Source organism: Oryx dammah, unplaced genomic scaffold (assembly GCF_014754425.2).
Source record: "Oryx dammah isolate SB20612 unplaced genomic scaffold, SCBI_Odam_1.1 HiC_scaffold_28, whole genome shotgun sequence".
Taxonomy (NCBI): domain Eukaryota; kingdom Metazoa; phylum Chordata; class Mammalia; order Artiodactyla; family Bovidae; genus Oryx; species Oryx dammah.
In genome coordinates this window covers 107,379,230-107,405,094 of record NW_024070212.1, presented here as the reverse complement: position 1 = coordinate 107,405,094, position 25,865 = coordinate 107,379,230, and the positions used below count along the sequence as shown (strand labels likewise).

Here is a 25,865-nt window from a genome sequence, read left to right as displayed (position 1 = left end):
CACCAGGGAAGTTCTGAGAGAAGGCAACTTAATGCAAAAAGTATTAACATGGTTAGCCCAAAGAGTGGCTTCCTGATGAAATCTGATAACCTGCTCTGGCCATTAATTTTCATACATGAGCCATGAATGTGGGTGAAAAATTAATTTTGAGGTTGGCAACTAAGGCATTGCTGTGGTTTTTAGGAGATTAAGATTTTATGTGCTGGTCAAAAGTATACTTTAGCTGTAACTTGTATTACATATATATATACACATATGTACACGTGTGTGTGTATGTATACATATTACACAGTATATATATGTAATGTACAGTATTAGAGTAATGTGTTATTCCATCTGGAATTTTGACCTTGCTCTTCTCACCTGATCTTACCATGATAACTAACCTAGAACTTTGAAGATTCGGACAAGAAGTAGGAGGTGCTTTCTAAGGAGATCTTTGGTTTCCTTGTTCTGTATTAAATATCACTTGTAAGGCTGTAGGGATATGGGCTTTGTTTTCGGTATTCATCTTCCTGTCATTACTTCTTTGTGTGTAGGAAAACATTGTTCACATAAAACCTTTTGGATGCATTATGTGTATAAAACTCAGCTTTACATATAGGAACTCTTGAATAATCTAGTTTCCTGTAGAAAATATTCACAACTTTTCTTGAGTATATTTCTTTTTTTTCGGCTGAGCTGCATGTAGGATCTTAGTTCTGCAACCAGGGATCAAACCCATGCTCCCTATGTTTAGGAATCTTAATCACTCAGACTCTTAATCACTAGGCCACCAGGAAAGTCTCTTGACTATATATTTCTTGATACAATTTATATAGCATTAAGTGTGATTTTTTTTTTTTCCTTCTCCCTGAGTAGTCCGCACCTGAAATGGACCTAATGTGGGATTAAACAAAATCCTAGGGATTTAGCCTGATCCCTGTTTTGCATTGGATAGATATTTGTGTATCAGCTTAGTTTTTTTGAAGGAGATTCTGGAAATGGAAATATCTTTAAGGATTTAATTTGTTGTTTGGTGGTGGTTATGTAAGCATGTTACTGGGGGAAAAGAGCCTTAATGAAGTGTAAAATGTTGATTTATTGAAGCAATTTGGGAAAATAAAGTTCTCATTGTTGAGCCTATCTGCTGTTACTTGTTCCTATCCAGCTTTCTTGTTTTTATTTTCCAAACCACCTTTTTAGAATACAACATACTCTGTGATTTGCATACATTAATTCATTTAATCCTTTGATAATTTTATTAGATCAGTGCATCTCTTTTTTAGATGAGAATCAGTACCGTGTTCAAACCTTCACAGTAGTGGAGTCAGGATTCTAATCCATGTCGGTCACATGTTTGTAAAATTCTTACTCTTAACCGTTCTGCTTAAATTCATTGTACACTTTTTTTTAAAAGGATTATTCATTTTTTTAAAGCACCACGTGGCTTGCAGGGTCTTAGCGATCGAACCTGGGACCTCTGGAGTGGAAGCTTGGAGTCCTAACTACTGGACTGCCAGGGAATTACCCTTAATATATACTTTCATGTGCTTATATTCTTCATTGTGGAGTTTCTTTGATTTAACCTTAAGAATATTGCGTTATAAGTCCTATTTCAGTCTTCTAAAGTTGTTTGCAAAAATCTAAATGTGTGTAGCTAAGAAGCTTGTGGAGGTATGTGCGAATGCTTGTACTTTTCTGTCACTATTATAGAGAATTATATCAGTCTTTTTTTTCCTCTGGAGAGGGACTGAGAAAGAAAGTCTGAAGTTAGCACAACTACAGTGTTCAGCATTATACAGCATTTTTTCTTACACTTGTAAAGTAGGCAGTCTGAAGACATGCAAAAAGTACAAAGAATAATACAACTGGTATCTGTGTATTTAAGAGATCAGTTTAATAAATAAAGCTTTACATAGTTGAGTCTTCCAGGATTGTTCTCTCCTCCTCCAGCCTCCCTTCTGACTTGGTGTTTATGACATGTATGCATTTTTCTAGATTTCTGTTAAAAATATGTGCTTTCCTAAACAAAATGTAGTATTGCTGTTTTCTTTGTCATGTAAATTGTTTGATACCAGTTTATTTTTATAACTTTTCTGTTTAGTCTTATATTTGTGGGATTCATTCATGGTGTGTGTGTTCTTTACAATTGTATTAGTATTCATTGTATGATTGTGTGACTTTTTACTTACATGTTTTCTTGTTTAAACTCAGCGCTGCCAGGAATGAGGTGAGGTGAGGTGAAGTTAGTTGCTCAGTCGTGTCCGACTCTTTGCGACCCCGTGGACTGTAACCTACTAGGCGTCTCTGTCCATGGGATTCTCCAGGCAAGAATACTGGAGTGGATTGCCATTTCCTTCTCCAGGGGAGCTTCCTGACCCAGGGATCGAACCCAGGTCTCCCGCATTGGAGGTGGACGCTTTAACCTCTGAGCCACCAGGGAAGCCCATACTTGGGAAAATTTCTCTAGGGTTTACATCTAAAACTGAAATTGCTGGTTCATGGGTTGTGTACGTCTTCACATTATTCTCCAGAGGGATTATACCAGTTTATACTTCCAATGTATGTATTTCTGTTGCTACACACCTTAATGCCACATGAAATTGTTAAACTTTTAAGGTTTTTTGCCATTCTTGTGGGTATGAAATATTTTAGTTCTAAGTTGTAGTCATCTGATTAGTAGAGAAAATGAGTATCTTCTCATAAGTACATTAGCCTATAGGTTTCTTTTTTAATTGTGCATTCTCTTATCCCACTTTATTTTTAGCATTTATCATCATTGGACATATAGTATACAGTTACTTGAGTATATGTTTTACCCCACCAACCACAAGGTGAGAGACTTTCTCCTTTTGTCAGTGTTGTGTCTCTAGTGCCAAGCACAGTGCTGGCATATGGTAGGTGTTCAGTAAATACTTACTAAATTAATCTTTATTTTTTTACTTAAACAATTGAGTTTTTGCTTTTTTAAAAAATTGATTTGTAGAAGTTATTTGGAGTCTGGATTTTAATTTTTTGTTTATATGTATTGCAAATATACTCTCCTAGTACGTAGTTTTGTTTTGATTTCTTAAAGCATATAGACACGTTTATCAATCTTTCTGGTTTATACTTAAAATATCTTGTTTCAAATCTTCTACCTTGAATTCATACAAATATTTCCTTACATTTTTCTTTTAAAAGTTTTAAAACTTTTAATTTTTAAACATTTAATGTTTATATATATATATATTTGTCTATTTGGTGTTTATTTTTGTAATGTGATATAGGGGTCTAATTTTATTTTTTCTGTATGATTGGTTTTAATTTTCATTAATATTCTGAATCTCAAGTCCTGACTTGTTTATGGGCTTTGTATAATGGCCTTCATACTTTGTGTAGTGGTCTTAATACCTTTTTGCCAGGCTTAAAAGTTTCTTAACTTTATGCATGAGAAATTGAAAAAAATATCAGTGTAATCTAAAACCAGATTTCCAGGAAATAGAAAGCAGGATTGTTAAGTCAGGGATGGCATTAGTCAAACAGCTTAACTCTTTTTTTTTTTAAATATATATATATATTTTTTATTTTACTTTACAATTCTGTATTGGTTTTGCCATACATTGACATGAATCCACCACGGGTGTACATGCGTTCCCAAACATGAACCCCCCTCCCACCCCCTTAATTAAATCTTTCAGAGGGGACTTTCCATTTATAGGAATCACTTTGACAGGTGACATAGTTCTCTTAGTAGGATTCGTGGTTATAATTATTTTCCTGGTTAAACTTAGGAATATAGAGCTAGTTCTGGTGAACACTTATGAGTGTTCTGGAAATAAGATGCATTTTGTGAGAAACCGTCTAGGAGTGGCTTGGTGGCCTTGAGATTTGGCATTTTGTGGGAAAAAGAGTCTTGCTATCCCTACAGGTGTTTGTAAATTGATGTTGGATTAACACCAGCAAATTTGCAAAGCAGTTGTGAGTTTATAAAGTTAGCAGAACCAGAGATATATGAGGATCTTGGGTAGATTTCCAAAATTGCTGATAAGATTATTTCTGAGTTTGCTCGAAAAGAAGTTTAATTTCGCAGTACTCCAGGAAGGAGTTTTGACCTTTGTGTCAAATCTGGTTGTTTCTTCTGGTTTGTAATCTAAAAAAGAATAATAAGAAAGAAAGAAAATCTTTGAGGGTGAACTTACTTAGGTTCTCCAGCGGGACATGATCATACCTGAATTTGATGCTAGAATAATGTCACAGATATTTGCCGCAGATTATTTAGGCATCAGAGTCAGTCTCTTGTCGCTTGTTTACAGATGAGAGGAAATGTGATCCATCTAGAAGTTGGTTATCCTGGTCAGTCGTGTGCTCAGTCATGTCTGATTCTTCGCAGCCCCATGGACTGTAGCCTGCCGGGTTCCTCTGCCCGTGGAATTTTCTAGATAAAAATACTGCAGTGGGTTGCTCTTGCCTACCACACGGGATCTTCCTGACTCAGGGACTGAACCTGCAGCTCTTGTGTCTCCTGCATTGGCAGGTGGATTCTTTGCCACTAACACCCCATCCTGGTCTGTTGCTCTCTGCTAAATGGGTTGTTAATCAAATGAACTCTTTTTTTTTTTTTTTTCAAATGAACTCTTTTGGATAAATTTTTGTAGTAAAACTAAGCAGTTGTGGAAGATACACTCTGAATGTACCAACCACTTATCCAACTCAAGAGTTTTGGGGGAATTCCTTGGAGGTCCAGTGGTTAGGACTCGGTGCTTTCATTGCTGTGGCCCAGGTTCAGTCCCTGGTTAGGGAACTAAGATCTTGAAGCTGCATGGCAGGGCCAAAAAAATTAAAGTTGAATATTTGTTCATTGAAATTTCCTTTCAAATAAACCTTCAGTGGATTAGATTTATTTATTTTTTGAAATTTATTTTTGGGCCTTAGTTTCTGCTCGGGGGTTTTCTGTAGTTGCGTTGAGTGGGGCTTCTCATAGCAGTGGCTTCTCTGGTGGAGCACAGCCTCTAGGGTGTGGGGGCTCAGTAGTTGTGGCATGGGCTTAGTCACCCTGCAGGATGTGGAATCTTCCTGGACCAGGCCTGTCCCCTGCATTGGCAAGCAAATTCTTAACCATTGGACCACCAGGGAAGTCCAGATTTATTCTTATTTAGCATCCCTCATGGCTTCTAGTAGAGTATATTTTAGCCAAATAATAAGACTATTTAGGAAAGACAGCTTTCATAAAACACACTGAAATTTTTTTACACCCCCCCGCCCCGCCCCATAATAAGTAAGTGAGTTGCTCAGTTTCTGACTCTTTGCGACCTCATGGACTGTAGCCCCCCCCCCCCGCCCCTCCGCCCATGGAATTCTCCAGGCCAGAATATTGGAGTGGGTAGCCATTCCCGTCTCCAGGGGATCTTCCTGACACAGGGATTGAATCCAGGTTGCTTGCGTTGCAGGCAAATTCTTCACTGTCTGAGCCACCAGGGAAGCTCAGATAATAAGTAACTGGGAAGAAAAATAAGAAATTAGAGCAGACAGGATGAAGTTTATAGTTTAAGGTGCTTTAACAGATACAGGGTAGCATGATGATGTAGAAAGAACTGGAACACACCAAGAGCCATGGGCCTTTGGCTCTAGTATTGCCTCACCTTGGTGGGCAGATCTCCTTTTTTCTGGGTTTAATTTTCCTCTGTAAAGACTAGTGTGCTAGATAATGATCTCTACGTGTGCTTCCAGTTCTTAATGCTCTGTGACTCTAAATCTAATACACTCCTAGGTCAGATTGGAGTGGACCGTGGTCTCTTAATCACAGGACTCTCGCTCTTTGATTAAAGCTAGCTATAGACTGCCTTGGGCCCACTAACTACATGGTCTGATGATAACGCTCTCTTCTCTTAGACTCTTAAGTCACAATTGGTAACTTTTTTTTTTTTTTTTTACAAATAACTGTTTTAGTGATACTTAGAAATAAGTCATGAAAGTTATAAACATAGGTTGGAAGTGTTATCAGCACCAGGGTCTTGGCAGAATAATGATAATACTGAGCAGAAGGAAACTGCTCTGTTGTGTTATAAGTATGTGGAAGGAAGCAAGTTTTTTGATTATTCTTTGTGCTTTCCACAGTGCCCAGTGAAGGATATTAACAATTACCTATTTTAAAAAAATATATATTACTATTATTTATATGAGTCCTTGCTATATTATTATGCACTGTACTATGATTTAGATGTTTTTCTCATTTAATCACTACAGTAGCTTATGAGATAGTGTTGCCCTTATTTTATAGATCAGGAAACTGAGCCTTAAAAAAGTCAAAGTGCTTTAAACTAGTTTTTACATGACACCAGAGCTTATGCTCTTTCTTGCCTCAGTATGTTGCCTAGCAAAGACAATATCCATTGGGTACACTCGGTGAATGTTAACTCAGTGATGTGTACTTGTGGAATGTTTTATGTTCATTGTTTTGGATCTTTATATTAGTATTTTAATTTAGTTTTAATTTGGTTTGTGCTGCATGGCATGCAGAATCTTAGTTTCCCAACCAGGGATTGGACCCATGCCATGTGAGTACTAACCAATGGATCACCATTGAATTTCCCCATTAATATTTTTAGAGGTAGCAGTGGTAAAGAATCGCCTGCCAATGCAGGAGATGCAGAATGACCCAAGATACCAGTTTGATCCCTGAGTTTTTAGAAATATCAGTATTTTTAGAACAGAGTAATAGCCAGTTGTAATAGACCAACTGAGTATCTTACTAGTAGGACATCCTTAAGGCAAGGCAACATGTGGTTGGTTGTTGTGTTCCAAAATAGAAGAATTAAACCTGAGAGGGGGACTGGAAATTGAGGATAGAGAGGGTAGAAATTAGGAAGGAGACTTCTTTTCATTATGTACTCTTGTAGAATTTGAAATTTTTACTGTGCATGTGTTACTGAAATGAAAAAACTTGGTAAAAAGAATTAAACATTTAGTTTGCTCAGGCGAATGATTCTGCACATTTTCCCCTTTTTTAAAACTGTATTTGCTGCAACCTGGATGAACCTTGGTGGCGTGTTAGATGTAAAAGGACAGCGCTGTATGATGCCACTGGTATAAGATACCTAGAGTCATCAGCTTTCATAGAGACAGTGTACCGGCAGAATGGTGGTGGGTATGCTACTTTTTAAGTGGGTGCACAGTTCGTGTTTTGCAAGATGAAAAAGTTGTGGATATGGACACTGGTGTGGTCACATAACAATGTGAATGTTCTGAGTGCCACAGGTATGTTTTGTGTTATGTATATTTTACCATAGTAAAAAGCCACATCGTATAATTAATATGTACTCATATTTATTTGTCATTCAACACTGGGGATACAAAAAGGAATTTAATCAAGTACTTGCGCTCAAGAGTAAAATAGTCTAGTAGTAGTACATGATTAGTTTTATTATTTTTCAAGGAAATAAAGGCTGAAGTTGTAAGGAAATGGTGAAAGCTTATAAAAAGTTACGATAAAGAAATTCTGGAAAAGTAGATGTTATTTTTCCAGCAGTCTTACATGCTGGATAAGCCAGAGGATTCAGAGGAGATGTTATTATTTTGCCCTGAGGCACTTTTGCATAGCCCGAGAGCAAGATTTTAAAAACAACCTGTCTAGGTAGGAACTGTCAGGTACGCAGATGGCATGTTGATTACTCTCTGCTCTTGTAAATTGAGAACCTGGGGCACAGAATACTGGTGTCATTTAGGGGTCATGCTCATTCAGCCTGGAATCAAGTATAGTTTTGGGTTTCTTTCCAGAGTGTTCTGCGTCTTTACGAGATTTTGAAGATGTATGTGTCTTATATTCTGAGTCTGCCATAAATCCAAATTCTGAATTATCAGGAGAATGTAATTAACAACCATGTGACTACCCATACCAGCTAGTTGAAGTCTTGTCTATTAACTGTCACCTTGATATTGCCCTGATTAGTATATTATAATGAGAACTGATGGTGTGCTAGTAAGTACTAGTAACTTAATGCATATTAGTTTATTCAATTTTCGTAACCCTTTGTAGTAGGAGGGCTTCCCTTGTGGCTTAGCTGGTAAAGAATCCACCTGCAATGTGGGAGACCTGGGTTTGATCCCTGGGTTGGAGACATCCCCTGGAGAAGGGAACGGCTATCCACTCAGTATTCTGGCCTGGAGAATTCCATGGACTGTATAGCCAGCCCATGGGTTCTCGAAGAGTCGGACATGACTGAGTGACCTTCACTTCACTTCACTTCGAGTAGGAACCAGCTTTATAGATAACAGAGATGGTGAGATTTAATTAAGAAGCTTATCACAGATCTCAAAGTTACTAGTTGATTGTGTGAGAATTAGTATCTAGGCAATCTGGTTTTAGAGCATGTGTCTTTTATTATGGGATTCCTTGGTGGGATTCCTTGGTGGGTCAGAGTTAAAGTCTGCCTGCAGTGCGGGAGACCTGATTTCAATCCCTGGGATGGGAAGATGGAGAAGAAAATGGCAACCCACTCCAGTATGCTTGCCTGGAAAATCCCATGGACTGAGGAGCCTGGCGGGCTACAGTCCATAGGGTCACAGAGTCGGACATGACTGAGCGACTTCACTTCCTTTTCTTTTCTTTTGTTATTGGTTGCTGTTGTTGTTCAGTCGTGTCCAGCTCTTTGCCACCCCATCAACTGCAGCACGCCAGGCTTCTCTGTCCTTCAGTATTTCCTGGAATTTGCTTGAATTCATGTCCACTGAGTTTGTTGGTTAGTGCTTTGCAAATTGCTCTAGGTTGATTGATTGCTAATTTTATTTGCATTATTGTACGTTGTTAGACATAGTATTTTTAAAAGTGACATATTCTACCATTTGAGACCCTGTGGTTATGAGAATTTGTTTATTAAGAGTTTATTCTTATTTGGGCATTTGCATTAAATGACTGTTAGACAGGTAAATTGAATACAGTTTTTATAATACAGTTGTGTTAGTGAGAAGAATGGATTCTTTTGGGGGATAGCACTTCCCTTAATTGGGGTCCAAAGTTAACCCATCAAAATTGGTGGCAAATGTTCATCTGTTAATGATGAAACATGTAGTGAGAGTTTACATGTCATCTTTGACAGTTTCTTTCCACAGAGATAGGTCCTGCCAAATACTAATATTAACCCATGAGTATATGATGATTTTAATTGAGCATATTTTTTACTTGAAAAGCATTTATAGAATTCTGTTAGATTGTTTTCTTGATACTTGCTTTTTAGCATCCCCCCCATTATACTGCACATAAATCATTTCCATTTCCAACTGAAGATTAAATGGAGGCATCTCAGTTGCATTTAGGTGGATTTTGAAATACAAATATTTCCTTTGCACTTGGCATTAAAGAAATATACTGAAATGTAGTTTGAGCTAAGAAAATAGGTCTGCTTCAAATTTGTGTGGGAATGAAGATGTTGCTTATTTTGAGTTTTGCTAGTACAGGAAGTGAAGACAGTAACATTACTTGTGGTTCAAACAAATGCTCAGTGTAATTTGCTATAGTATGTTTTCCTTTGAAGTGCTGTTCTGTTAATTTTCAAGTGGATTTATTAAGAAATGTTATTAAGTTTGCAGCAAAAGTTAATTTCAAAAGCCATTAACTATCCATTAATGGTGTTTAACGGTGGTTCTTCAGAAAAATTGACAAAATCAGTTTTGAACTTAAAAAAATTGCAATTAATTTTACTGCTGCTAAGCCATTTAACTGCTCTTTGGTAGGGCAAGTCAGACATCATGTATTTCTGACAGAAATTCATAGAACTGATGATGGTTAAGTCTGCAAAAGTGGACTGAGAGGGAATGAAAGTCACTCTTGTCAATACTGGATCAGTAGCACATGAGAGCAGAGAAGGCAATGGCACCCCACTTCAGTACTCTTGCCTGGAAAATCCCATGGGCGGAGGAGCCTGGTGGGCTGCAGTTCATGGGGTCGCTAAGAGTTGGACACGACTGAGCGACTTCACTTTGACTTTTCACTTTCATGCATTGGAGAAGGAAATGGCAACTCACTCCAGTGTTCTTGCCTGGAGAATCCCAGGGATGGGGGAGCCTGCCATCTATGGGGTCGCACAGAGTTGGATACGACTGAGGCGATGCAGCAGCAGCAGCACCACCACCACATGAGAGATTTTTTTGTCGAGTACCTGCTGATGAGCGGTACAGTAAATAAACCATAAGCTTTAAATACTTTATAATCAATATTTCTGTACATCTTAGCATATTCAAGTTCAGACTATATTGAATTAATGTTCTCTCAACTTTTTTGAAAAGATTTTCACCAGAAGTTGTTCCACACAGACTGTTCAGTGTTTAGTTGCTTCAAACTCATCACTGACTTCACTAAACCACTGAGTAAGGATCAGTAATATCTCTTGAATCATCAAGAGCCATGAAACACCACCAAGAATCATTTGGCTTTTTTGAAAATAAATTTTTATTTTTGAACAGTTTGATTTACAGACAGGCTGGGAAAATAGTAGAGTATGTTCCCATGTATACCCCATTTAACACTTTTTTCCTGTTAACACCTGTTGCCCCTGTTAACACCTACTAACATTAGTGTGGTACATTGGTCACAACTGATGAACCAGTACTGGTACATTCTTATTAACTGAAGTCCATACTTGAATTTTCTTAGTTTTTATCTAATGTACTTCTCCTGTTCCACATTCTCATTTAGGATAGACATGAAGTGGTCATATCTCCTTAGGCTTCTCTTGGATGTGACAGTTTCTCACACTTTTTTTGATTTTTGGTGATCTTAACAGCTTTGAGGATTGCTGGTTAGCTATATTATAGAATGTCCCTCAGTTGGGATTTGTCTAATATTTTCCAATAGTCATGTATGGATGTGAGAGTTGGACCATAAAGAAAGCTGAGCCCTGAAGAGTTGATGCTTTTGAACTGTGGTGTAGGAGAAGACTCTTGAGAGTCCCTGGGACTGCAAGGAGATCAAACTAGTCAATCCTAAAGGAAATCAGTCCTGAATATTCATTGTAAGGAGTGATGCTGAAGCTGAATCTCCAATATTTTGGCCATCTGATGTGAAGAACTGACTCATCAGTAAAGACCATGATGCTGGGAAAGAGTGAGGGCAGGAGGAGAGGGGGATGACAGAGGATGAAATGGTTGGATGGCATCACCTACTCAATGGACTTGAGTTTGAGCAAGCTCCAGGAGTTGGTAATGGACAGGGAAGCCTGGTGTGCTGCAGTCTATGGGGTCATAAAGAATCACACACGACTGAGCAACTAAACTGAACTGAACCCTTTAACAGGAGCTTCCCAGGTGACACTGGTGGCAAAGAACCCGCCTGCCAATGCAGGAGACAAAAGAGACATGGGTTTGATCCTTGGTTTGGGAAGATTCCCTGGAGGAGGGCATGATAACCTACTCCAGTATTCTTGCCTGAAGAATCCCATGGACAGAGGTAGGATCCATAGAGTCACAAAGAGTCGGACACAACTGAAGGGACTTTGCACGCACACGTGCACCCGCTAACAACTTTACAACTGGAGTAGTTTTAACAACTAGAATACAGTGGTTATATGGAGTTCCTTTTGCTTTTTATCTTGTTTCTGTTTCCCTTATTTCCATAGTTGCTTAGGTCAGCACCTTTCCCCTCCATCTGCCCTATTTTTTAATTGACTACTTATATTGCTCCTCTTGTCCTCAACCCGTCAAACCAAAAGGCTAATAGTCTTTAAGTTCATTTTCTCTAGACACATTTCTTAGGCTGCTGCAGTGAAACATGACTTAATTAACTCACTATAATTAAATGACTTTCCTCCTTATGCTAACAGATATAATACTCAGAAACTTATTTTGGTTGTATAGCCTTTATTTTTTTTGGTTTTATAAAGATTTTCTGTTGTGATAAGATACTCTGTTTTAAATTAAATTTTTTTTTTTCCAGCAGTTGGTTTCCTGTAAATTGGGATTATTATGTGAGTACTTAGTTTGGTAATGCCAACTCTTGTATTCTTGGCACAGCTATGATGTCATCGCATAATAAACACAGAGTGTTGCCATCTAATTGTATTTAAAAAAGCACCCACACTCCACACTGTGTCTTAAATGGTTAACATTCAAAGTCCATTTTTCGTTTTGACATAACTGATACATGCTGGTAATTAAATAGTAATAAAATGTGATATGACAGAATACACGGTACTTGAAATGCTTTTTAGTGACAATTATTTCACCAGAATTTGTAGCAGCACTAAGTGGTGAGACCTCTGCTTGTAGTCACTTTTGCACCTATTCTGCTGCTGTATATTATAAAGGAATGAATGTGGCTATGTTCCAGTAAAGCTGTTCATAGATCCTGGAATTGGAATTTCATAGAATTTTCACATGTCATAAAATACCTTGATATTTTTCTACCATTTAAGAAATTGGGGAGTTCCTTGGAGGTCCAGTGGTTAAGACTTCATGCTTTCACTGCAGTGGCCTGGGGTTCGATCCCTGGTTGAGCAACAGCATATTAAAAAGCAGAGACATTACTTTACTGACAAAGATCCGTATAGATCTATGATCTATAGATCCGTATAGATCTAAATGACATATAGATCAAAGCTATGGTTTTTTCAGTAGTCATGTGTGGATGTGAGAGTTGGACCATAAAGAAAGCTGAGCCCTGAAGAATTGATGCTTTTGAACTGTGGTGTTGGAAAAGACTCTTGAGAGTCCCTTTGACAGCAAGGAGATCCAGCCAGTCAATCCTAAAGGAAATCAGTCTTGAATATTCATTGGAAGGATTGATGCAGACGCTGCAACTCCAATACTTAGGCCACCTGATGCGAAGAACTGACTCATCAGAAAAGACCCTGATGCTGGGAACGATTGAAGGCAGGAGAAGGGGACGACAGAGGGTGAGGTGGTTGGATGGCATCACTGACTGAATGGACATGAGTTTGAGCAAGCTCCAGGAGTTGGGGATGGACAGGGAAGCCTGGCGTGCTGCATGCAGTCCATGGGGTTGAAAAGAGTCGGACGCGACTGAGCAACTGAATCGAGCAACCAAGATCCTGCAAGACGTGCTGGCAGCCAAAAAAGAAAATGTAGAAACTTTTCTTAACGAATGTACAAAAGCAGGTTGAGCTTTTTGACATCATTTGCTCATCTCCCAAGCATAGAAGACCCTGTATGCTGGACATGTTTGGCAGTATTTGCCTCTCTCTTCAAAATCATTCATAGTAAATTCACCAGTCTTGGATTCAGTCTGGTGTGCCTGCTTGAAAGCAGAGAAGCTACTTGGAGCAAGACATTTCACAGTTCTCTGTAGTAAAACCCTAAAGGGTTATTTGCCTAGCTGTCATAATCTCATCAGTTTCTAGTATTTTTTTTTAAATTGGGAAGTGGCTAAGATTAAATTTTGTCTACTTTAACTAAAATTGGCTACTTTGGGTTAACTTGAATAGAACACAGGGTCCTCTTTTGTTCACTTTTATTCACAAGTGCTTTTCAAACTAGAACACATCATTAGTGAGAGATGGAGAGAGGAGAGAGTGTGTTAACTGGTTAGAAAGTTAAAAGGTAGATGTATTGGAATAGTTCTTTAATCAGTGCATTGTAAGCAGTTCCTAGTTTTGTAGAAGTCATCAGGGATTCCCTCAAGCTGACTCATGTGAGCCCCTGTGCCCCTGCATTTAGAAGCAGGGAAAGAGGTTCCGGTTGATGTAATCTAAGATGAACTCCCAGAATGACCTTCAAGAATATATACAAAAGTGTTTTGAAAGAATGAGTTCTTGTAAGTGCTGTGGTTTTGCTGTTTATCTGCTAAGTATAGACCAACATTGTCATTAATTTGCTAAATGGTCTGACTGAATGGTAATTTCTTCTGGTAACTCTTATCAGTTTTAACAGTAGGTTTTTGTTGCTGCTTTGTAACGTTAATTATATGATAACCTTTGGTATAGGCCAAGAGTTTATTGCTTGTGTATTCAGTTTACTCAGCAGACACATATCAGTGTTAGGTAATAGACTTTGCAGCCCTGTGAGTATTAACAGACGTAATGATATGCTTGTCTAGGGTAACACCAAGAAACAGTACCTGACCCAGCCTCGGTGAGCCCAGGACAGCTTGCTGGGGAAGGAGACCCTCCTAAGAATGAGTTCAGTTGAGAGGGTAAGAGGCCCTCGGCTGAGGGCCTGACAGGTACTGAGACTAGCTTAAGGAAACGCATTCCTTTCTTTACTAGCTAAATAGGCAAGCCTTCAGCTATGTGCAAACCACCGGTTTCAGAGAGAGCTAAGGTGGGTATCCTTGATTGAGTAAATGAAAGAAAAGGTTAATGTCAAGATTGCATCTTCAGGTTATTTAATTCTTGGGTGCCTTCCTACTCTGGGCTTCCCAGGTAGGGCTAGTGGTAAAGAACCTGCCTGCCAGTGCAGGAGACATAAGTTCGATCCCTGGATTGGGAAGATCCCCTGGAGGAGAGCATGGCAAATCACTCTAGTATTCTTGCCTGGAGAATCCCATGGACAGAGGAGCTGACAGGCTATAGTCCATAGGGTCACAAAGATTCAGACACGACTGAAACAACTTGGCATGCTTTACGGTATTTTGAATGAATGATAAACTAGGAGTGAGGATGTTAACTACATATTGAGTTTGCTGATGTTGGAACTTTGTTTTTCTGTTTGGTATAATGCTGCATTGCTTTGATACGTGGCCATGTTAATGTTTAGATCAGGAAATATTTAAACACTTGGATCTGAAAGGTTTTCTTGTGCTTTGAAGGATGAATGTGGGGAGTTGTTTTTACTTGAAGTGTATTTATTAGTAGTTCAGCCTGTTAGAAAGTTTTTGTTTAAAGCATCTAATTCTTCTGAAGTTATTCTCCAAGTTGAATTATGGAGTTTGCAAATTCAGCCTGTGTAATGCAAACCATAGTACCTGAAATACTGCCAGTGAAAGGTATCAGATTACAAGAGGAAGGTTTTAGCTTTCCCTATTGCAGCCTTACTGTAAGGAGGTGGAGTGAATGAAAATGAGTTTAGGAGACAGACAGAGACCCTCAAGCCAGTATACTTTGAGAGAGAATCCTGTGTCCACTTGGAGTGAAGTTGAGAGCTAAAGGAGAGTTTCTGCTTATAGATTCCAAGTATCTGTATTTCAAGGTGCAGTCTGCAAGGTTTGGGTAGCTATTTTATCACTGCTTATTTCTTCTCATTTCAGAGTTGACTTGGTAATTTGGAGAAGCCAGTGGCACTGCGTCTGTCTGGGGTGTGCTGCAAATCAAATCATTGTTCAGATAAGGTAAATGCGTGATAGTAAAAGGAACTAATAGTAATTTTCGTGCCTTCTAAAACCAGTCTTATGCTTTTTATCCAGAAGATTCCTTTTGAGTTTTTAAGTAACATGTTTATTCATTTGGACGTATTAAAAAAGATCAGCCATAAACTTTACACGTATATAGTCACTGTTAATAGTTTGGGGAACAGACTCTTTTTATGCATATGTTACTCAGATATGTGTAATCAAAATTGGAGTTGTGTTTTTTTGTCTGGTTCTTGTTTTAACATTCTGTTCGCGATTTTAAATGACTCATGATATTTCATCATTGGATGTTCCATATAATTTATGTGACTAGTTCCTTTTTGGTAAACACTTTAGGCTTTTCTCTCAGTTTTCCATGTCCTAGAGAACTATGTGACGAACGTGAATAAATTCATGTATGTAGTAGATTTCCCCCCATAGTATACTCTTTTCTTAAATTTTAAAAAGCATTTTATATATTTATTTAAGTCTCTTTTTGTTTCTCTTTTTTAATTGATCATGTACAAAAATCCTGTACGTAGTCATGTCAGACCATCAGCTCCACAGGGCCTTTTTGTTTTTTAGTTGCAGCTTGTGAACTCTTGTAGCATTGGGATCTAGTTCCCTGATCAGGGATCGAACTCCAGGCCCCTTTCATTGGGAGTGCAGAATCTTAGCTACTGGCCTACCAGGAAAGTCCCTTCATAAAGCATTTGATGAAAAACAAGCTGTCCCACCCCCTTCCCAGTCCCTAGAAGCAGTCATTTCCAATTCTTCACTGTTTCTTTGGTATTACCTCTAAATAGCTTATTTTGCTGCTTACGGATTTTCCAGTTTAGGGTATTATCTATTCCCAGCTTGGATAGTGGTAGAATTCTCGGACTTCCTCACACATCCATATTGTCACTCTGTAATGTAATTTTGCTTAGAGAGCAGTATTTATTGTTAACAATATTAAGGTTATGTATAGCTTATTCACAGCTAAATCATGTTGTATGCTATGGTTAATTTTATTTGTACAACTTATTTTCTCTTTTGTTAATATTTATCTTTTTCTGGCCTGTTTTGCTTAGTTTCTGTGTTCTTTTATTAATTTCTTTCTTAAAATCTATCCAGAGGTGTTAATCTTCCTCAATACTTTAAACATTTTGGTTATATTATCAATTTTATCTTAGAGATATTTTCTAATCTGCTTCATTCTGAGCATGTGCTTTAACTAGGGAGCTGGGATGTTGTTATCCCAACATCTTTCCGGTGATTTTTCCTCCAGGTTTTGTTATCTTTTCCCATGTCCTATCCCTTTCCTTTTTGATACAATCTTATTTTGAAGGAACACGTCTCCATTAGCTTCCTGAGAAAGGGAAATACAACAGGTAAGTTTTTTTGATATAACATGTCTTGAAAATACCTTTATATTGCCCTTAAGTTGATCATTACTTTGGCTAGATGTAGATTTCTAGTTTGGAAATAATTTTCCTTCAGAATTTTGAAAATACTGCTCTGTTGCCTTTTACATTCACTGTTGGTGAGATGTCAGTTACATTTGCATATAACCTGTTTGTAACCTCTGAAACTTCTTTTTTCCAGTATTCCCAGTGTTCTGGTTTCATAATGATGTCCTTGGTGTGGCTGTTTTCATCTAATGTGCTGGCCACTCAAGGGACTGAAACTTATATCACTCAGTTCTGGGATATTTTCTGAAATTATGTCCTTGATTTTTCTCTCCTTTATTTTCTCTACTCTTTTTCTGGAATTACTTGGATGTTGGATCTTTTGGACTGCTTCTCTAATTTTAACTTTTTTCCTACTATTTTCATCTCTGTGTTTTTTGTTCTTTGGGAGATTTCCTTGGTTGTGTTTTCTAATATTTGTTGTATTTTTTTCACTTGTGTTCATATATTTTATTTTTATATGTATACTTACTGTTTTTTCATATTCACCAAGATTTTTGTTTAGTCAGTCCAGTTTCTTCATACAACTCTGAACAGCCTCACTGCCTACAAAATACTGCCTACAATTTTGCCCTTCATACATTTGCAGAAACTTTGCCTTTCTACAGCTACCAGGACAAACTGGCAATAAGTAGTTGGTTCTTTAAATTTTCTCACGTGAATCATTGATTCTGTTTGCAATAAATTACAAATGACTTTTTTCCTCATCTGTCACGAAGGCTTTTAATTGGCTGGCATCATGGATGAAAAGTTATTTTTAGGTTTTCTTTTAGTGTGATAAGAATACTTAAGGTGAAGTCTACCCTCTTAGCAGATTTTTAAGTGTAGAGTAACTTGTTATTGACTATAGGTACAGTGTTATAACAGATCTCTTAAGCTTATTCATCTTTCTTAACTGAAACTTGATGCACATTGATTAGTAACTGGCCATTTCCCCCTTTTCCCACTCCCAAGACAAGTCTACTCTTTGAATTTATAAATTTATTTATTTTAGCTACCTCATATCAGGGGTCTTCCCTAGTGGCTCAGATGGTAAAGCATCTGTCTGCAATGCAGGATCAGATACCTCATGTAAGGAATCATGCAGTTTTTGTTTTTCTGTGACTGGCTTATATCACTTAACATAATGTCTTCGAGCTTCATGTGTGTTGTTACATATTGCAGAATTCTTTTTTAAGACTGAGTAGTATTCCATTCCATCTATCACATTTCCTTTATCTGTTTACCTGTTAATGGACATTTAGGTTTTTTCCACATCTTGGCTCTTGTAATAGTGCTGTAGTGAACATAGTGCTAACATCTCTTTGAGATCTTGATTTCAGTTCTTTTCAGTAAATATCCAGAAGTGGAATTGATGGATATGTATTCTTATATTTTTAATTTCTAAGAGCTCTCTTTTGTTCTCTGAATGAAACAGAGGTGAAATAGTATTTCAGATGGTGAACAGTTTCCTCATATGTAAAATGGGAGTAATAAATAAGTGAATATATATAAAAGCATTTAGAGATGTGCCTGGATACTATTCTATTATTATTGTCCTTTTATGATGGACACAGTTTTTTATCTTTGAGAAAATTAATGGTAATATTTTTAGCATATTTAGACCTATCAAATAGACAGTAGTATTTTCTTTTTTAGTGGCTTGCTTTTTTACATTTCTTTAGTATATCTGTAATTTTAGTTTTGTTTATGGTAAGAAGGACTGTTAACATTTTGTATTAACTCCTTGATCAGTTGTCTCAACTATTCATTTATCCTTTTTTATAGTGTTTTGAAAAGTTACCTTTCTGAGAGTGTATTAATAGGGTGTATCTTTAAACTTTGTGTTTTGTTCCATTTATTTGTCTAATCTTGTACAAATAGTGATTTTATTATTAGTGCTTTATTTCATCTTAAATAAACTCTTCTCTCTCCAGACTGAGCAAGCGAAATATACTTGAAATTTCCATACTTCTTGTTTTTCACTATGTGGAACTGTGACAGTTCTTTAAGAGACTTTAGTATTGGAAACTGGAAAACAAAAACTAGAAGGGCTTAGGCAGGGCCCTTACATAGGAAGCCAGTTGTATACTTTAAAAAATAAGCCTACTAGATTTTCCCCTCTAAGATTCTTTTAGAGTCCTTTAAAGCTGCTTTTGAGTTTTTTGATTCATTCAGTCAGTATATTCTTGAGTGCTTGTTACTGTGTCTATTCTCTATGCTGGGGATAATCACCAGTGAGCAAGACAGACAGGATTCCTGTTCTTGGGGAACTTACATTCTAGTTTGGGAAGGCAGATAAGATAGTTTCAAATGGCACCCCACTCCAGTACTCTTGCCTAGAAAATCCCATGGACGGAGGAGCCTGGTAGGCTATAGTCCATGGGCTCGCTGAGGGTTGGACAGGACTGAGCGACTTCACTTTCACGCATTGGAGAAGGAAATGGCAGCCCACTCCAGTGTTCTTGCCTGGAGAATCTCAGGGACGGGGGAGCCTGGTTGGCTGCCGTCTATGGGGTCGCACAGAGTCGGATACGACTCAAGTGACTTAGCAGCAGCAGCAGTGTTAGGAAAGAAGGACTACAAAATAACAATGACGTGTCATTAGGTAGAATGCTAAGGAAGAGAGACCTTTTTGAGTTGGGTGATAAGCTGAGATCTGAAGGATGAGAAAGGAGCCAACCATGCTGTAGACTGCAGAAGTGTGTTCATGTAGGAAGAATGGCAGGTATAAAGGTGCTGAGACTGTAAATGCCTGTAAGTGTTCAGGAACAGAAAGAAGGCCTTTGTGGCTCCAGTATAGTGACTGAATGGGGAGAGAGTGGTTTGAGATGATGTTGAAGAAGTAGGCATAGGGGCCAGATCATTTAGAATCTTGAAATTATGGGAAACTGGAGCTTTCACACCTAAATCTGATGAATTCGATTTTGTTCCTTTAAAAAAAATACAAGATGTTCTAGAAAATAATTAGACCTATTTCTTTATGTAGTTAACAAGCTATTCATTATGAGCCAGAGATGGGAGTTACACTGGTCACATGTATCTGAACTGAGTTCTTTGTTTCTTTTTTAAAATATTTACTTGGCTTTGCTAGGTCTTAGTTGCAACATGCAGGATCTTTGAAAGTGAAAGTGAAAGTGAAGTCGCTCAGTCGTGTCCGACTCTTTGCAACCGCGACCGCATGGACTGGGGCCTACCAGGCTCCTCCCTCCATGGGATTCTCCAGGCAAGAGTACTGGAGTGGGTTGCCATTTCCTTCTCCAGAGGATCTTTCTGACCCAGGGATCGAACCCGGGTCTCCTGCGTTCCAGGCAGACACTTTAACCTCTGAGCCACCAGGGAAGTCTTGTACAAATAGTGATTTTTAGTTGTGGCATCTTTAGTTGCAGCATGTGGGATCTAGTTCTCCTGACAAGGAATTGAACCTGATCTACCTGCATTGGGCGAGTCACCCTGAAGAGTCTTAGCCTCTGGACCACGAGGGAAGTCCCCCCTGAACTGAGTTCTGGTAGAGTGTTTGGATCTATCTGGGCTTGGAATAGTTAGGCGGTCTCTAAATTAAGATAACTTTGAATAGTGCCTTAATTAATTCATTTTAGATGAAAGCAGCAGGTTGAGTTCTTGATTTCTTTTGTAGACTGAGGTGACTGGTAAGATCCAGAATGATAGCAGATCTTGAAGTTATTTTTCATTTTTTGTGTGTATAGTTGTGTGTGTATGTTTAAGAAGACACCCCTCTTTTTTTTCTCCCCTAAACTTACCTGGTAAAGTACGGAAACAAAGATATCACATTTTCCCTCAAGAGGAAAGTGAGGGATGAATGAAGTGAAGGAAGACTAGAAACTACAAAAATAAATGATGAATTTAAAAGTGACTAATATTGAATAAGGTTCAAAACTTGAGCATTTGAAAAGACATAATCATTGTCCTTTAGGACAGTGCCATCCAAGAGAAGTCCAGTGTGAGCCATACGTAATATCAAATTTCCCAGCAGCCACATTAAGGTAATAAATACAAAGAAGCAGATGAAATTAATGATATATTTTATATAATTTAATGTATCCAACACATTCTCATTTCAACATGTAATTAATATAAAAATAATTAATGAGACATTTTGCACTCTGAGTTTTGTACTAAGTCTTTGAAATCCTGTATTTTATATCTACACCTCATCCCAGTTCAGGCCAGCCACATTTCAGATGCTTGATAGCTACATGTGTATGGGTCTCTTTAATTCTTAGGGCTCATACTTCTGCAGGAAGGGATAAATTATTGAAATACCCTGCAATGTTCATAATTCAAAGCAGTCATAGTTGTAACATATATGGGAATAAATTTAAGCATATATTTTCCCCTCTCTAAATCTCTATGTGATTAACTTGTTTGGGGAAGATATTTGATCCTGTCACCGTATGTCTATAAAAGATAGCAAACAGCTTATCTCCTAAGAGGGTTGTGAACAGACTTACTTAATGTAGAACAAGCTTTATGTAGAACTCCGTGTAAGGAGTAGCTGTCTATGTACTGATGGTGGGATAAGAGAGACCAGAGACCTAACCCTTGGAATCTGTAAAGTGTGTACATAAATCACTGGTTTAGAATTCGTTTTCTCAGTTTCCTGAAAGTATCTTGATAGATCATTGTTGTTCAGTTGCTAAGTTGCGTCCAACTCTTAGCGATCCCCTGGACTGCAGCACACCAGGCTTCCCTGTCCTTCACTGTTTCCCTGAATTTGCTCAAACTCATGTCCATTGAATCGGTGATGCCATCCAACCATCTCATCCTGTCTTGTCCCTTTCTCCCTCTCGCCTTCAATCTTTCCTAGCATCAGGGTCTTTTCCAGTGAGTGAGCTCTTCACATCAGGTGGCCAAAGTATTGGAGCTTCAGCTTCAGCATCAGTCCTTCCAATGAATATTCAGGCTTGATTTCCTTTTGAATTGACTAGTTTGATCTCCTTGCAATCCAAGGGACACTCAAGAGTCTTCTCCAACACCACAGTTCAAAAGCATCAATTCTTTGATGCTTAGCCTTCTTTATGGTCCAACTTTCACATCAGTACATGACTCCTGGAAAAACCATAGCTTTGACCATACGGACCTTTGTCAGCAAAGTGGTGTCTCTGCATTTTAACATGCTGTCTAGGTTTGTCATAGCTTTCCTTCCAAGGAGCAAGTGTCTTTTAATTTCATGAGTGCAGTCACCATCTGCAGTGATTTTGGAGCCCAAGAAAGTAAAATCTGTCACTTTCCATATCTATTTGCCATGAATTGATGGGGCCAGATCCCATGATCTTAGTTTTTTGAATGTTGAATTTTAAGCCAGGTTTTTCACTCTACTCTTTCACCCTCATCAAGAGGCTCTTTAGTTCCTCTTCACTTTCTGCCATTAGAGTGGTATCATCTGCATATCTGAGGTTATTGATATTTCTCTTGGCAGTCTTGATTCCAGCTTGTGATTCATCCAGCCCAGCATTTCACACGATGTACTCTGCATAGATGTTAAATAAGCAGAGTGACAGTATACAGCCTTGATGTACTCCTTTCCAGTTTGGAACCAGTCCATTGTTCCATGTCCATTGTTGTAACTGTTGCTTCTTGACTTACATGCAGGTTTCACAGGAGGCAGGTAAGGTGGTCTGGTATTCCCTTCTCTTAAATTTTCCACAATTTGCTGTGATCCACACAGTCAAAGGCTTTAGCATAGTCAGTGAAGCAGAAGTAGATGTTTTTTTCTGGAATTCCCTTGTTTTTTCTGTGATCCAGTGGATGTTGGCAATTTGACCTCTGATTCCTCTGCCTCTTCTAAACCCAGCTTGTACATGCGGAAGTTCACGGTTCACATACTGTTGAAGTCTAGCTTGAAGAATTTTGAGCATTATCTTGTTAGTATGTGAACTGAGCACAGTTGTATAGTAGTTTGAACATTTTTTGGCATTTCTCTTCTTTGAGATTGGAATGATGGACTTTTTTAAAAGCTCTGATTGCAATGTGTACCACTGATTCAGTCCAAGGTCGTTTTTTTTTTTTTTGATTGGAGGAAGCCCAAGGTCTTAATAATTTCATTAAAAAATAGTTGTATTTTGATTGGCTGTTTAACTTAGTTTTTAGGAAGGTTTATCATAATGAGAACTGGAAGGAGGCCATAGGTGATTAGTTGACATAGCCTGTAGTATCTTTATTAAGTTAGAAAAGCTGAGAGTTCCTCTAAAAAAATAGGAATGTTGTGTTCCCCAGTGATAACACATTTAAAATAGGAACAAAAATTGCCGTCACCCTCCCCTCGGGATATAGGAGAGGAGCCTCTGGGGTCAATCAAAGATAATATTTAAGTTGCTGACTGCTTTTCATTCTGTTTCTCTAATGATGAAGGGTTAGTTGCATAGATGGTCCTGAGCCTAGTAGATATCCATTGAGCAAATTTTAGAAGAAGATACCACAAGTCATGTACACTGGGGACATTTGGGTAAGTTCCAAATGAATGGCCCCTCAGTTTGCTATTGATTTTCCCTGCTACCGTTCATCAGCAAAGGGATTTGTTCTTCAAAGGTCAGGACCTTAAAATGTGACCTTTTCTTGCTTCTCTGCGTCTCTTCAGTGCAACCGTGCCAGTTTAGCCAGTGTAAAATTCTTGTTTTGCGTAGGTAGATACCTGAATGCTTACTAATATATTAGCAGGAAAGTAGAATCAGTGGTGAAATCTGTTTTCTCTTAGAGATGTTTCTAAGTATCTCCCTGTCACCACTCTAGGGTTGCAGCTGAACATAGCTTAAGGTGTGAAGTCACCTGCTGAATGCCAGGCAGTTTACACTTTTTGTATACTTTGTAGTTCCTGTGGCAGTCTTATGAGGTGTAGGCCATGTTTGGAAGATGAAGAGAGTAAGTATCTTGTCCAGCTAAGGAGCACACAGATTTGAACCCAGTTAATTTTTTTGGTGCCAAAGCCACTACTTACTGCAGAACCTAGCGCAGTATTATCAAGTGACTCTCTTGGGTTCTGTTCATTTGGGACGTGCTGTTTAGATTGATAATCTATTTCAGCATGGTCCCTCACTTACATCACCTTTATATCCCTATCTTGGAATAACATGTTATGGAAAACACTGAATGAAACCTGGATTCTGGTCCTAGCTGTTTGCTTACTGTGTATTGAGATAATGGATTCTTTTTCCATTGAGCAGGTATTTCCCAATTACCTGTCTGCTTTGATCCTCTTATAATTGTGAGATACGGATACCATTGCCTTTATCTTTCTTTCTTAATGAACTTTTTGTTTGAGAATAGTTTAAGATTAACAGGAAATTGGAAGGATTGTACAGAATTCATGTATTGGTTTGCTAGGGCTGCCATACAAAGTAGCACAGACTGAGTGGCTTAAACAACAGCAATATAATTGTCCCACAAATCTGGAGACTAGAAGTCAGAAATCAAGAGCTTGGCAGGATTTGTTCCTTCTGAGACCTGGGAGGGAAGGATCTCTTCCAGGTGTCTCTCTTTCGGCTGGTAGATTGTCATCTTCTCCCTGTATCTCTTCATAGCATCTTAAAAATTGTGATACGCTTGTGTTTTCACCTTTCCAGTAATCAGCACTTGGTGTGATGTCCTGTTTATGCTTGTGAAGTCCAGTCTACAACCTGAAACTTCAGAAGTGAAGTTGTATGTTCAGTATTCGCCACCTTTAACAAATGAATAAAGTGAAATCTATACAGACTGTTAGTTTTTTAAAGTCCCCCAGAACGCCTCTTTTATTCCAGGTCACTTCCTTTTGTGTCGTTTCTTAGATAAACGATATATTTAAAACAGAGTACAGGCAAATAAAGTTGAATTTACCCCCCACATAGTTGTTATTCCTTCTTGGAGGCATACTTATAATAGAAGAAATCGACGTATAAAATTGTTTGCATACATTTTCTTTTACTAGTTTTTTTTTTTCAAATTGGTGGTTAAGACCTATGTTTATTATTTGTGTGTAGTTTTCAGAATTTTCCAGCATTGATTGATTATGTTACCTTCTGTGAATATTATATAATATCCCAGCGATCTTAAGAACTTCATATGTTTTTATTTCTCATTGGGGGAGAAACAGCAGTTTGATTGAATGAATAAAGGGGTTTTCCTGTAAAGGTTTGTCATTGTGATCTTGAATTTTTCAGTGTTTTCTCTGGTGTTAAAAAAAGAAAAACATTTGTAAAACTCATTCCTATATGGAAATCAGGCCTGAAATAATTAATAGCATGCTGTATTGTGTGCGATATAGAAAATACCTGCCTCATTGCATTTTTTTTACCTTTCTAAGTTACTGAGAAGTAGTGTGGTCCTGTTTCTTTAAAAAGTGAAAGATGGAATGGGTGGAGTTTGCCATGTCTTTGAGACTGAGAAACTTAATTCAGTCTCTGAAGAGCTGGAAGGAAATGTGACCTCTTGCTGGCTGTGTGATGGAAAGAAGCTAGTGGCGATATCTCTCAGCCTGACAGGAACCTGTTGCAGAGTCCTGACTCACTCTGGAAACTCCCTTTTCCTAAATGAGATTGTGGTGCTGCCTAAATTTGGTATATATTAGATTGCCCCCTTGAAAATGATAGTTGTGGTGCTGCCTGAATTTGGTATATGTTGGATTGCTCCCTTGCAAGTGATAGTTGAAGTACAGTCAGAAGGTAAGTAGCCAAGTCCCTGGTCAGCTATTTTCAGACAGATGGACTAGTTTTTCTAAAATGGTAGAATATGTTACGAATCGTAAATTATTTCTTCTGTAGTAAATTTCACAGGTGATGGGATGGAAGTGGAGGGATCATTCTTTTTTTTTTTTAAAGCAGAAAGTTCAACCCTCACCACTTAATTCCTTTTTTAGGGTGGCTAAAGTCAGGATGAGGAATGTTCTGCTTACTTTGTGCAAACATTTGAGGGTTTTTCTGTCAGTAGCAGAGCTGTTCCAAATCCTCATTTTATTGATGAAGCGTGAGTTTAGTCTTGGTAAATTTCTCCATTTAATATGCCTGAACACTTGCCCATTATTTATTTATTTTAGCTTTTCATTGCTCACCAGTGGCAATGAAGATCAGTTCTGCCCTGATCAGGAATCTTGATATTTTGGGGGTGAAAGAGAGGGAAGAATGCAGTTTGCAGCAGCCAAATAGGCTAGAGCAACATGTAAATAGGTATTTATTAGTTGATGACTGATGCTTGGGCTCAAACAGGTATTT

The 25,865-nt window shown here is 38.1% G+C and overlaps 1 protein-coding gene across 4 annotated transcripts in view; it reads left to right on the top strand.

Moving 5' to 3' along the window:
* The window catches only part of THRAP3 (thyroid hormone receptor associated protein 3), a 68,999-nt gene that overhangs the window by 10,564 nt on the left and 32,570 nt on the right, over positions 1-25,865 (top strand). For 2 of the 4 annotated variants that reach the window (XM_040231604.1, XM_040231608.1), the window contains exon 1: positions 15,155-15,235. The exons of 1 other annotated variant lie outside the window; for it this stretch is intronic. The gene's annotated coding sequence lies outside the window, so the exon portion shown is untranslated. Of the gene's footprint in view, positions 1-15,154; positions 15,236-24,209; positions 25,320-25,865 lie in introns of those variants that run through there. One more of the 4 variants, XM_040231606.1, reaches the window with a different exon arrangement.